This window comes from Amblyomma americanum, chromosome 1 (assembly GCF_052857255.1).
Source record: "Amblyomma americanum isolate KBUSLIRL-KWMA chromosome 1, ASM5285725v1, whole genome shotgun sequence".
Taxonomy (NCBI): domain Eukaryota; kingdom Metazoa; phylum Arthropoda; class Arachnida; order Ixodida; family Ixodidae; genus Amblyomma; species Amblyomma americanum.
The window spans coordinates 213725486-213740749 of NC_135497.1; positions in this window are offsets into that span (position 1 = coordinate 213725486).

Below are 15264 nucleotides of genomic sequence, written 5' to 3' on the forward strand. Positions count from 1 at the left end.
TGTTCGCTGAACGAAGGGCTATATTTTTCTTTATCATCCCCAAGTTTGACAGTTAGCAGCTATGATTTTTTTCCAGAAATGAAAAGCAGATATGTCATAATGTTTTAATTTCCAGAAAGGACTACAAGCTTTTTTCTTTTTGACGCAGCAATTTTTTATGCACAGATAAGCTGTACCTGGGGAATAGCAGGTGGTTTAAACATCCGATTCAGAAATTTTCCCCACGTGTACCCGCATTCTCATGCAGAACAAAAACGCGCAACATTTCTGATATCGTGCTGGATATATGTTAAGACGGAAAGGCCAGAACTTCACGCCGCAGTTGCTTAGCCTTTCTTATGAACTGGCAAGTTACATTTCATTTCATTTTAATACATTAAAGACCCACTGGGGTTATTACATAAGGATGGGTAGAAAAAAGTCAATTGAACAAGTGTTATGTTAAAAAAAGGTCGGTAACAGATTCGGCGAATGTGGATGGGCCCGTGATGATAGTAGCGATGTCGTTGGAGAGGTCATTCCAGCCTACAGAAACACGGTGAAAAAAGAAGCAGCACAGACAACAATACGGGCACATAGGCGAAACACTTGGAAAGGATGACGAATGTGGTGAGATGTGCCAACTGGCGGGGCAATGTAGGGAGCGCCGCGCATCGAACTATGGAAAATTTTATGGAATAGGCAGAGGCTAGAAATACTACGACGAAGTGAAAGGGGCGCTAAATTGCATTCCGCTTTTAAAGATGTCATACTGATCTCGTGTGAATAGGCGGAATGAATGAATCTGGCTGCTCTGTTTTGAAGTGACTCAAGAGCAAGTTAGCACGGTGCCATGGCTTAACCCTGAATTATTTCAGAACTGCAACGTAATACTAAACGGAGAGCATGCACATTTACGAGCTTTTTTTTTTTTACGCAGCCGTCTATTACACTTTGTATGTTCACTGGAATAATCGCTATGTCTGTTAGGATATTAGAACTTGCCTAGTTTTTCTTGTTCCAACCTTCAATGCCTCGCGAAAAACTGGGAAAAACATTTTTTTTTGCAATTTTCTCTTTTTTCCCGAGCCCTCCTCTTACGCTCGACGCCTGCCGCAGGGTCGCCTGCGCACCGTAAATAACCGGCTTCCTCGAGCCAGCCTTGCTACAATGGAAGAACGTCAGCTATGAACCTTTCCCCTCGGACACGGCCGGTCAGCAGAGGACTTAGCGGCGAGACGCGCTCGCATGAGCAAAGCGGGAGCAGTGTTCGGAGATGAACCACGGCCCGGACGGCGCTGCACCTGCACAGCCGCATGCCATGACGCTGCGAAACACTAGGTGACAAGCCACCTGCACGTGGTGGCGCGCCCTGGCGGCAAGTGTGCAGTGGCGAGACGCCGCAAGAGAATAAATAGGATTATCGCTATTGTCGCCAGTTCGGCGACCCTCCGTGTGCCGGGCGCAGATCGAGCTTCATGCGTGAAGGCCCCTGGCTTGGTGGTTGGGCTCCTCCTGGGTGGAGCCATGCAGTGAAATCCGTGAAGCAGTGGCGTCCTCGCGCAGGTGCGATGCACAAAGGTTGGCGCACAACCTTGGTGGAGACGGCAACGGGGATGGCATGCAGCGACGGCAAGGCGAACTCTTCCCAGAATTGGAGAACGCGCAGATGAGGGCCAGCTGTGCCATGGAGCCACCTGAGTGGCGAGACTGTGTGTCCGGTGCTGATTTGCGGCCACCTACGATGGAAAGGAGGAACACTGCCGGAGGGCGGGCGGTGCCACTCCGAGGCTGAACCTCGGACCCTACTGGTAGACATTGTGCGTGAATGTCTCTGAAGGACACTGTAGAAAACATCGAGCATGCAGTACAAGTCATGTCTGATAAATATGATGAGGCGCACATGAGTAAGCAGGACAAAGAGATAACTGAGCTAAAGAAACGAGTTGATGTCATTGAATCTCAAGACCGCTGATCAGAAAAGGGATGACTCAAGAACTGAACGATCTCGAGTGGCAAAGTCGAAAATTAAATCTAGACTGGCTTGGCTTGGCTTATGTGGGTTTAATCTCCCAAAGCGACTCAGGCTATGAGAGACGCCGTAGTGAAGGGCTCCGGAAATTTCGACCAACTGGAGTTCTTTAACGTGCACTGACATCGCACAGTACACGGGCCTCTAGAATTTCGCCTCCATCGAAATTCTACCGCCGCGGCCGGGATCGAGCCCGCGTCTTTCGGGCCGGCAGCCGAGCGCCGTAACCACTCAGCCACCGCGGCGGCTAAAACTAAATTAAATCTAGAGTTTCATGGCATTTCTGTCAGTAATAAGGAAGACATGATGTCAAAAGTGAATGAAGTGACAGCATAGCTTGACCTTCCAGACTTAACAAAGGAAGGCGTTGCTCTGCCCAGGCTTCCAGCATCGAAAGATAAGATACCAGGCATCATTGTACATTTTGCAAGGAAGGCTTTGAAGGATCAGTTTATAAGCAAATAAAGCAGAACTCAACCAGTCGAAAATGCGTTGCTACATACAAGAAAACTTGACCAAAAGAAACAGGGCTTTGCTTGAGTCAACAAGAAACTGGGCTAAAGAGCACAATTTTAAATATGCCTGGCATAGGAACGGGAAAGTTTTTGTTCGCCAGAAAGATGGAACAGCCCATCACGTGAGATGCAAGGGGCCTAGCGCAAATTGCATAGGCTCTTAATCTTTCTTTATGAGCCCGTAGTCAGCGTTCTCACAATGTTAAAAAATGATTACATTGTAGCGTCTGACACTGGAGCAGTCTGTGGAGTCGAATATGCGAATTCTTTCAAACTGTTTCATCTCAATGCCCAGTCAGCACGAAAAAAAAAACGCCCAATTTTAAATACTGTTCAGTAGGCTTGATTTTGCTTTTGATGTAGTTATGTTAACTTAGACCTGGTATAATGATGAAGCCAATGCTCTAAAATTACCTTCTTACAACACTTATTTGTTAAACCAAACCACCTCTCGGGGAGGAGGAGTGTCCTTGATGGTGAAGAATTGCCTTGTTTGTGACCAAGTGCCCAATTTTACTTGCATGCAAGAAGATTATGAAGTTCTTTGTTTGGTAGTTGGAAAATATTTAATAGGCGTAGTTCATCATCCGCCAACTGGGACTGTGCAAAACTATTTTGTGTTTCTGGAATCTTTGCTGACATTTTCAAGTGAAAATAAGCTGCGTGTAATCATTGCCTGTGATTTGAACATTAATATGCCTGGAGATGTTCCTATAAAACGGGAACTTGAACAATTAATAAGCGTTTACGGATGTAAGAATGTTATTAAGGAACCAACAAGAGTGACTCTCACATCTTCCACTTTTCTTGACATATTTATAACCAACTTGCATGAAACTAATATAAAGGCCGGAGCAATGTGCACACATATAAGTGATCATTTTGGCATATATATGTGTTTCGAGAAATGTACTATGCCCAGAAAAAAAACTTGCCCCGCAATATTTTCAGGACTTTTCAGACACAGCCATGGACATGTTTAAACACCAAATTTCGTGTGTCGATTGGAGTGCTGTGCTTAACGAGACTGACGCTGAAAGTGCCTTTAATACATTTTTGCTGCAATTTTTAGAAATATATACAATCAGTGTTTTTAAATTAAGATATTTTCGAAGTCAAAGAAGATACGTAAGCCGTGGGTGGGGAGGGAACTTCTGCGAAAGATTGAAACAAGGGATAAACTATATGCTAAATTTCTAGCTACTCGTGATTCAGATGTATTGAAAACTTTAAAAAATTTCGCAACAAACTGACAAAAGAGCTTAGATGTTCGAAAAATGATTACTTTTGCAATTTTTTTGACCTCAGCAGGCAACCCGGATGAAATTTGGAAAGAATGAAACGCACTCCTATGTCGCCGCACGAATCTAACCGTGGTTACGAAGATCGAGCGAAGCAGGCAACAGATCTCGGGGGCACGTCTGGCGGACGAGTTGATTAGATATTTTGTCAATCTTAATCCAGGCAGTCCTACTGATGGCGCACTCAGTTACATCAAAGTAGCCCATCAGGAATCCCTTTTTTTAGCTCTGTAATAGAGGTTGAAGTTGTTTCAGTATTTCAAGGACTAAACAATAGTAAAAGCAGCGATGCAGATGGCATAAAAATTCAACCTGCGAAACATGTAATCGATATTATCTCACCTTGTTTGGCCTACATATTTAACCTGTGCTTATTGCAGGGAGTGTTTCCGAAACGATTACAGCTTGCGAAGGCCGCAGTGTTTTATAAAAAAGGTGATAAGAACGACATTGGTAATTATAGACCTGTGTCAATGCTTCCAGTTTTCTCTAAGGGATTAGAAAAAGATATTCTCGAAAAAATAAATAACTTTCGCGATAAACACAACCCACTAACCAGGTCACAGTTTGGCTTCCGTAAACACCGGTCAACAGAACAGGCTTTACTAGAACAAAAAGAATTCATTTTAAATGCTTTTGAGCAAAAAGAATTGGCCTTGGGTGTGTTTGTAGACTTTACGAAAGCATTCGACTTTCCTACCATTCTCTCTTACTTAGAAAATTAGAAGCATATGGAATACGCGGGAATGTTTTAACGCTGTTAAATTCTTATTTAAATGGTCGTCAACAGTATGTTTACCTCAATGGTTTCTCGTCAATTGTAAAACCAATAACATCAGGAGTACCACAGGAAAGTATACTTGGTCCCTTTTTATTTAATATCTATTTAAATTACACTGTCCATATTGACCCGAGCATTAAATATATAATTTATGCCGATGATACGACTATGCTTTTCTCTGCTGTGTATCCTAATGATTTGATCACTAAAGCAAACGACTCATTAGCACGGCTACATGATTGGGCAAAGGCTAACGCGTTAAAAATAAACACGTCAAGACAAAGGCCATACTTTTTCGTCCCAGAAATAAGAACGTTTTTATTAATACAGATTTGTTGTTAGGGAACTCAAAAATAGAAATACTTCATGCTTTCAAGACTCTTGGTGTAGCTATTAATAAAAACCTGTCGTGGGTTGATCACGTGGAACATGTTGTTTTCAAGCTTTCAAGCATCGTAGAGTTACATACATTAATAAAGAGTTGTTGCCATTAAAGGTTAAGGTCATTCTTTACAATGAATTATTTGACTCTCACATTAATTATTCTCACTTAGTTTGGGAGAGTACTACTGCTACAAATTTGAGAAAAGTCCTTACATTGCAGAAACGAATGTTCCGACACATTTTTGATGTTCCACTGGATCACCCAATTTCACCTTTATACGTAAAATTAGGGATTATAAAAATTACTCAACTCTACTTTTACCGCCTGTGCTTAACTTACAAAAAATGTGTAAAACAAAACAAACTTTCTTTCTTCCTTAGCTTTCTTATCAAAGAGAACGCCTTCGCATGATACACGTTGTCCGGAAATTTGGAACATTGAGAGGTGCAGAACAAACTACGGAAAGCAAAGGATTAAACAAAAACTGCCAGAATTATTGAATATTTGTTATAGACACACCATACATCCCGAAAAAGCATCAATGAAAGACCTAAAATTGTTTTTTTCGGGATTAAATCTATTTTCTTGAAGATCATTTATCTTCATCCTACTATATCTTAATTGATATTTTTTTTATGCCTTTACAATGTTTCCCGTGCTCCTCTTGTATGTAATGGCTTGAAATATACCCCTTTCTACGTGTAAGTATGCATTTGTAGTTTTGTGTATCCTTAGAGCCATGTGAATGCGACATATCTTCAATAGCACTACAATTATCTCAGTATACATGTACAAATAGGCCTCACTGTGTTGTTTCTTTTGTTTCATGATAACTTGTTTTATTACGTGTTATTTTCATTTCTCATGATCGTTATGACTGCTCTTAGTTTTGAAATGTTCTGCCGTCCGCTTAGCTCTGCCTTTGTGGAAGCAATTGTGCATATTATATGGGGGGGGGGGGGGGGCGGGAGCCTGTCAAGCTGTCCAGCTTTTTTCCCCAACCTCCCCCACCTTGTTGATGGAAATAAAGGCTACTACTACTGTTGTTGTTGTTGTTGTTGTTGTTGTTGTTGTTGTTGTTGTACTTAGCTACATAGAATGGCTAAATGGGGAGACTTTTTGATTCGGAAGGTGACGTCAGCGAATCAATTTTGGCCAGTAACCCGATGCTTGTCTGGGAAGTTTCTTCTACGTGCCAACAGATAAGAGGAACCGCTTGGAGAATCATAACTGTAATGTTTTAATTTCCAGAAAGGGCTACAAGCTTTTTTTCTTTCTGAGGAAGCAATTTTTATTAACAGATAAGCGGTAGCGAGGCAACAACAGCTGGTTTAAACGTCCAATTTAGAAATTTAACCCACCTGTAATCGCATTTTCATGCTGAAAAGAACCGCGCAACATTTCTGATATCGTACTGGCAAACGCTCTGTTAAAACGGCAAGAAAAAGGCACAATACGAGAATGCAGCAGGCTAGAACTTCGTTCCGCGGTTGCCTAGCCTCTCTTAACTGAAACGTGATCATGGTTGCATGGCTAAATCCTGAATTATTTCACAACTGCAACGTTAAACTGAACGCAGCGCATGCACTTATGGGTGTTTTTTTTTTTGACCCAGCCGTCTATCACACTTTTAATATTTACTGGAATAATCGCTCAATTATGTTTTTAGGGTATTAGAAGCTTGCCCGTCATTTTTTGTCAACCTTCCATGCCTCGTGAAAAAAAAATACTAAAAAAATTCTTTCATCTGTATTTGTTTATTCCCGATCCCTCCCATCACTGCAATTTCCTTCCCGTTGGAAAAATGAGCGTCTTCACTCGGTTCATTTTATTGTATTTTACTGAAAATTATGCGTTAGCTCTATTATTATGCATCATTCAAAATTAAGCTAAAGGAAGGTACTATTTTAGAGTTTGCATATCAGATATAAATATTTGGCACTGTGTCGAAATTTTATTTCCACAATACAAGCTTTCATTGAAATTATGGTAAATTGTTAAAACACTACCTTTACACCACGAAAAATAAATATATGTAGAAATTTTTCAAAAAATCAAAATCTGGTTGTTTTGTTGGATAAATAACCTTCAAATTTCTGTGCTCTGTCTTACCAGTATTTTGAGCTATATGTTGGAAGCGTTGTACAAGCATTTTTATTAATTCCAAAGTGTTAGTTATAAAATCATAGAAAATACAAACAAGTCCACTAAAGTAAATGTGCTCCTAAATGATAGACGTGTAAACAGCAAATGATTGCAATACGCAAAAAAAGTAAAATACAACAATTTAGTGAAGACAAAACTAGAGCTTCAAAATATGCGCGAGTATCATAACAGAAAAAAGGATGCCAGATATGTATCAGATGCACAAAATATTTCGAATTAAAGCTGTTTAAGGCTATGTATAAAATCGAGTTTCGCTTCAACATTGAGAACATTCACTGACCAAGGGTCACATATGGCATTAAGCGAAGCAGGTCTTTAATGCTTAAAAACACGCATAAAGCCACCATCATGCACCAAACAGCAATAACATTTCTTGCGAGCTGGAATCAGAGTCAGCATAGATGGCAGTCGTAGGAGCTCGATGGTGTCCTTGCAAATAAACGAGGCGCTGGATGACCCGCCACTGCGCTTGCGACCATTTTTATGGATCATCTGCTTTAGCTCAAAGCTGCTTGCTCAGCATGAGCGTCCAGACATACTTGTTCGTGGAGATTGAAATCATATTGCCTCTAATAAGAAAAACAGCCTTAAAACATGGCTTCTTTTGTCACCAGTGTGACTTCCCTGAATGGTACCATTGGCTTCACTGCACAGCGCCATGCCATGAGGCAGGCAGCAATCACGTATCTCGGGCAAAACGGCTGTCTCTGTAGAGATGGCGGGAAGAAATCCGGGCCACATATGGCTTACACGTGGCAACAAAGGGTCATAATACTGCGAACAGGCGGGGAAAAACGCAGTTAACCAGCAGCAGGCACAAATCAAAACTTCCCGGTTGGCCGCGCTTAATATAGTGTGCTCCTTTCCTGAGGCTATTCATAGCCCTATACTATCAGACATCACTCTGAGGCTCACTGCTACTGGTACCATTGAAAAGCATCACGGCACCGAAGTCGTTTTCAACAGGATGCGTCTATCAGGGAGTTGCTCGCTAAAGAAATTTGCGTGACGCGCTCTTCAATAATAGACGAAAACTCGGCGCTTCGTAACGAAGTTTAAACGTAGCGAAAAGAGCTAACCATTTTGCGCGCTGCGCAATTTTCTTTTTTCTTTTTTTGCAGGCCTTCGCCATCCCTTAAGCCTGTATGTGTTTTCCGCACTTGCAGCACGACTGGCGACGTAATCTGTAGCATCATTAAAGAATAAACCCTGAAGGGCCAGTCTTGCGTGGTACGTGGGGTGATAGAAACCGCCTGCTTGCCTCAACTTATTCGCCTTGGCTTAGCTGACGACATTAACTACTTGTTTTGGGCAGTACACTCGAGCCAACAAGAAAAAAAAATTACGCGATGTGTTATCACGTCAAGCAAGTTTCTAACGCATTCCCGCTTGCACAACCAGGGGCAGCTTTAGTTATCTTTCATAAAACCTAATGAAATGAAAGGGCTGGAGCACGGCTAAATTCCGCAGTAGCGCCTTGTGTAGCTTATTCTACAACATACAGCCACAATCAGGTTCACTTGAGCGTCCCTTTATGATAAGCGCGACACCAATCGTCTCGGCGCCCGTAATTGCGACCGCATTTAAAAGCGGTGGGGGGGGGGGGGGGGGGGGAAGGGGGGGCAATGGTGAATTTCAGCGAGGTGTAGTGCGACAAGGTCATTTTCAGATGTAACTAACAACGCTCCAATAGCGCGAGGTAACGAGCTGTAGTCTTTCGAGCAGTAAGGCGTGCATAAATGTAATCTTTTTCTGTACATATATTTTTTCTTGTTAGCTTGTCCTGGCTATGATAACGCATTGCGGGTTTTCCCGTCCTAAAGTGACCCAGGCTATAAGGGACGTCGTAGCGGAGGACTCCTGAAATTTCGACCACCTGGGGTTCTTTAACGTGCACTGACATCGCACAGTACACGGGCCTCTAGAATTTCGCCTCCATCGAAATGCGACCGCCGCGGCCGGAATCGAGCCCCCGTCTTCCGGGTCGGCAGCCGAGCACCATAACCACTGAGCCACCGCAGCCGCTTGTAATAGTTCAGTATGTACTGTATGCATACCATTCAATGTATACGTATATCTCGTATGTCAGCGGTTTAGGGCACACTAAAGTTTTTGCCTTCAAGCTAGTGGCTTTTATATTTATGATTCCCACGTGAAGGATGAAGAGGAGAAGGAAAGGCGGGAGGTTAACCGTGACAAGAAACCGACTTGCTACCCTGCACTGGAGAAAGCAATGAGATGTTATAAAGGTGAAGGAGAAAAAAGACAAAACAAGAAAATGAAGTCTGAAAGCGATTAGCGGGCGGCAAGGTCAAAGCATATTTAATGCAGACCTTACGAACTCAAGAAACAAGCATTGCCTGGCAGGCCTTCACCGCCGACGATTGCCGCAGCCATTGTCTGAGAATCTTCATCTCCGTCAGCGGGCGTGGATCAAGCACTCCAGTTCTCGGCGTAGAGACTGTCGTAATTTCATCCCTGTGTGCAAGGCATGCGCAAAGAACGTGTGCTATGGTTTCGTCGCGCCTGCAGACCGCGCATGAAGGGACAAAAAAGGAACAGGGATTAGTCATTCCGGCATCAAGGCACAGGCGGCAAAAGCTTCATATCGTGGTAGGCAGGGTGGATGTCGGAGCTCCACATCAGGGTCCAGTTATTGTAGACGTGGGTTCCAAAACTGGCCGGAATATCACACGATTTCGAAACCTACCGGCTGCGTTCGCTCTCAGAATTGGGATGACACACAGTCTCTGTCGGGGTGGGCAGTTCGCGACCCCGTCGGTACGATAGCTGCCTGCAACGCCAATGTGTCTTGGAAGCGAATAAAAGTGCCTGTGTTAACGCTATATGTAGATCTCTATTTCTACGGCGCCGTCATCTTGGCAACGTAACACCATCAGTTGTCTGGGACCATTCCGGATGTCTTAAATCGAGCACCTGTAAGGCTTTATAATGTCGTATTTTTGCACGTGTATTACCTGAAGGTAGGTTGTACTACGATAACAACCGTTTTATTTAATTATCGCAGCCTGTGGCCTGCCTTCTCCGGCAAACGATGAAGCTTGCAGGAAAGCCATCTAGCGCTGCAAGTTTTACTTTGGGAAATTACCTTCCGTTCGTACTAATGAGATAAAGCAGGTGGCTGCAAATGGGTTTCTTATTGGGAACTCAAATCGCAAGTAGCGTTCAAGCACAGATTACTTTATGTAATTCTAAAGTCCAGGCACGTAGCCAGAAATCGGTGACGTCTTGGCCAAAGATTGCCAGACGTATAAGCCACTGGCCAGGAAACAAGGTACACTTCCCTGTCAAGCGCGAGGTGTCACGAGCGAGCTTGATGGTAGTGCGCCCCCCTTAGCAATGCGCGGGCTGACGGGTCAGAAACTGTGAATATTTGCTCGCAGAAAGAAGGAAGGTGATTGCAAAGAAAAAGCCCGTAGCTAGAAATTCGGTCACGTGGGCACTGGTTTTTCCAAAGATGTGCAAGCTGTGTCGAACTGAGGTGCAATAAATCCCCCATGATATCTTCAACCACCCCGACAGTTCGTTTGGAAATGCTGCGGCACAGAACTCAGCGATGCTTAAAGCGAAAAACACCTAGACCTGCAAGACATGAAAATACCATCCCAAAAAATTCGCAATGATTGCATATGAAAGCCCGTGTATTCTGTCGAGGCTACCTTTTTGTCCTTCTACTATTTTTGTTCATTTTCTAATGCTAAGATTTCTTGAATACCATGGATAACCTATCGTCTTACCTACGCAGCCAGCTATGCAGTATACGCCACACGTGGCCATGTGTACAGTGCACACTGATTAAGGCTTGTGGTCTTATTTGTGCAACATGAACTGGTGGGAGAGTAGGTCAGACATAATTCTGAGTGAACCAGCGCAGTGGCACGAGGCCATAAGGAGCATACGGGACGCGACAGAGCGTTGTGCCTCGTTCTGTCTGCTTTTTTTGGCCTCGTGCCGTTGTTGTTGTTCACTGAAAAAATGGTCTTATTTGTTTTCAGGTTAGCTTAGACCTGTACTTTTATCCGGGTGAACGCTTAAATGCGAGCACAAAATTTAGTCCTTGGTAGCCTGGCCTACAGGCCCTAAGTTGCAGTTCTTCATAATACTGTCTCAGGTAGCACCGAACATCGGAATAAGATCATGAAATTTTTGTGTAATTTGCAGTAACGTTACAATAGAACGTTATGTTAATGATAAAAAGTTACAACTTTAAATATCTGGCGGTAAACAGTACCTTAACGTTCAAAACAAACATCATGCTAACGCTGTGTTAAATATGTAACTTTAAGTTGAAGTCATAATTATAACGCACCGTTGGAAATTCTAATTTTTTGTAATGTTCAAGTTACAACTATAAAGCAACACTGCTAATATTTTCAAGCATTTTGTCTCAAAATTTTTCTCACTGTTTGTGCAGCAATGATGTTTTTGAATAGCAGAGCTTTGCATTTAAATATCACAGATGGAGCCTTAGATTGCATGCATAACCCCCAGTCCGCAGTCCCGCACTGACCGACTGTGCACATACGTTTGACGTCATGCTATGCGAAATAAGGTTAGTGTGTGAGTTGCATGTATTGGTAGGGGTGCATTGTAGTGCGAGTAGTCCTTGTTTCCCCTTCTTACATGCAAAGTACCGATTGAGATTGTAGCGGATAGCAATTGGCAGGTCTTGGTCATGCAGGGTTATTTTATCTATTTAACGAAAGTTTCAATGATGTTGTTTGAAAGGTTAACGTTTTAAAAAGGTTATTCCAACGTATATTTTGTAACGCTTCTCATGCATGAGCAAAAAGCACTTTGAAAACAATGCATTAACGTTTGACCAAAACAATAAAGTAATTTAAACGTTTCGGTGCTAGCTGGACCACCGCGAAGCAAAAAAAAAATACTTGATATTTGTCATGTGCACCCACAAAAATGAGGTAACACTTTTCAGAGTGAGGAATGACGTAACTTCCTTCTGTTAAACTTTCAGGGCAGCTGTCAAAAATGGGGCAATAATTTTATAGATCACTTATTGTGTTACCGACCAGCAGCGCTGTTATCAGCCAAAGCGACAGGTCTGGTCTAAATCTATACGCATTTTTGCGTACGCTACAATAGCTGTAAGAGGAGAATATATTTTTGTATGAATAATACGAAACAATGGAGTTGTGACTTTCCCTTCCCTCTCTCTTGGTGTTATTGAGGGGGTGATAAGGTTGATAATGATAAATAATGCAGAACGGCTTCCAGGTTCGAGTTGCGCAACTCGAACCTCGAACTTCGGGGCAGTTAACTATGTACACTAAAAAAACAAATAAAACAACAAAAGAACAACAAGGATAAAACTATATACAGATTATGCAGTTGAGTAAAACGAGCTTTTGGGCTAGTTGGTCGCATTCTTGTATCATAACTGCAGCGAATAAACACGTTCACATAGAGATGGAACACGTCCGTGCGTTTTGTGTTTCTTCTCTGTGTGAATGTACGTGTTTCTTTGCTGCAGTTGTGAGACATTGTATACAGATGACTTCCTCGCAGATACACCTGACGAAACCAGCCCGCGGTTCGCCCCAAACCACCTCTTTTATATATCAACCAGTTTGGTAAATACCAAAATACTCGATAAATCCAAGCTTGGGGAAACGACGAAAGGGCAAATAGAAGATAAGGGGAAGAAAAGTATTTCCCATCCAATACTACGCAAGTAATTTCAATCTCTACAAGCTTAGCGAAACAGCTTCACTTTCCCACGCTTCGGCATAATTACGCTCATAAAAAACAAACATGGTATGTACAGTTTCGTCGAAAACCCGTCAGCGAGGCAGGCCTATTAAATTGTCATTACTCCAAATCTCAAGGACACTTGCGTGCACAGTCGGCGGGCGAGCAACCTGTCCCGCAAAGCGCGTCTCTCGTGTCTCTACTGCCTGTGCGTCCAAATTCAGATGACATGCGCCAACGAGCGGTCATTCACCTGCGAAGCTGTCATAGGAACCGACTTGTTGACGATACTCCATACCGGAACGCCGCGAAAAACAACAACCGCGTGGAGGCGGCACCGTCGAGTAGGGACAAAAGGGCGCAACGCGAATGACCAGTTGCTTCCCGCGCGCGGCAGAGCTTGCGGAGGAGACGTTAGAGAGATTTAGCGTAGCGGAGATGTACTCGCGTAGACCTATACCTGTTTTACGTACGGGAGCTGCTCATGCGTAGTGGCAAGCTTGCAGCCGGGTAAGACCACTGCGCGTGCGCGACAGGCGTACACGCTAGTACGTCTGCGGTATGCTAAGTCTTCCTATTAACGAAGTGTGCCTTCTCCCGGTTTCGTGGCGTAGTGCGCTCCTCTAAGGCGTCTTCATACACCACCGCGCGCACTGAGCATCATTGTCCTCAGCAGCGGCTGCGATTCGTTTCCTTGTTCTGCTGTGCTCAGTTCAGCCGCGGAATCCGCTCCGTCCGTCAGTACTCGGGGCTCAAGGGGGGATCTAGCTGCGTGTACGACAGCTTCCTTCCAAGTGTGCTGCAGAACGTCTTGGAATGAAACACATACACAGCGGTCGCCACAGTTGTAAATGGGGTGCCCTGAATGACGCGCACGACAAACGGCAAATCCTACAATACCGTAATCAACTGCACGATATGTCCTGCCACAAGGCAACTGTGTCATACATTGCAACTTTTCCAATAACGATAAGAAATAAATGCTTGGAAACCGTTGACTACCAAGGAATAGGCGAGAAAAATCAGCAGCCCTGGCGGATTACTCGAGGCAGTTATCATAATCAGGGACTTGATAAGCTCTCGAAATACAAAAAAAAAAGAAACAAGTATCGCGCCGACCTTACAAAAGCCGGCACATTTTATTAGGTATGAAGAGGTTTACAGCTACTATAAACAGTGAGAAGAAAACATAAAGATAATATATATAACCACCTACTTCTAAAATTAGGATCTTCCTGCAGAGACGTGGGTCATAAATGGGCACTTATTCTGTTGTTGTTTCAGTCATTACTCTCAGACCGATTCATGACAGCCTTTTTATAAATATCGTGGGCGCTTTTTTTCCGCACAGTGAGACAGCTTAACTAGCCAGATATGTATAAAAACTATTTGCTTTCGAAAGTTTCAAAATGTCTCGCCTAATAGAGAAAACTGGAAATAAACGGCGCCAATTTAACTCTCTCGACAAGGCAAACGCGAAATTCAGTTAGTGAAACACCGAAATTAGGTTAACCGTTCTATATATAACCTAATTCGCAGACCCTGGCAATGTCAAGAACCCCACGTCTCATTCACGTGCCCGATCGGGCGCACGAGCGTCTATACTGAACGCTCAACAACGCTTAACCTTTAGTGAATTAAACAACGATGTGCAGATTTCATTCGTAACGACCTTCTACCTCATCAAAAATGCACTGCGTATACCGTAGGTTAAGGATCATAGACCACACTGGGTGTACAGTCCGCAGTGTTCAATTCTCTTTAAAAAACAATTACTTCAATATAATGTCCGCAGCCGATACGCAATCCGCAGGAGCGCGTGTACAGTCTACGAACTCGTAAGGTCGGCGAAGTGTCAGCGTGTTTATTTCCAGTTTCTTTTCAGAGTGCACGTTTTTTTTTCTTTCCAGCGCGCCACAAAAAAACTGTCTCAGAACTTCTCCCAGTCAACATTATCCAGGTTGTTGCTGTAAACAAGGTCTATCATTTTTGATGTCGACAAAAGGTTTGACTTCGCTGTCTTCTTGGCTCTCATTATCACCCTCGATAGCAGGCATCTGCACACTTGACTTGACCCTCTTTCTTCATGCGAGGCGAAGCGCACAGCAGCACACTGCTTACAGGCAGTTTGTGACGCCGGCAAGGCTGTGCGGGCTCCTTGTGAAGTTAGGCGCCGGTTACAAGCCACGAATTATTTTGCACTCTGGTCAGTATGGAGAACACGAGCGAAATTTTTTGAATGTAGACTGCTGCTGCGGTCAGTAATCATGCGTAAACCAAAAAAAATTCACAATTTCATGGAAACAAACAGAGCGCAAGTATAGTAGTAAAAAACCTCGTGATAGTGAAATTTACGTTATGCATAGCACTTTCCT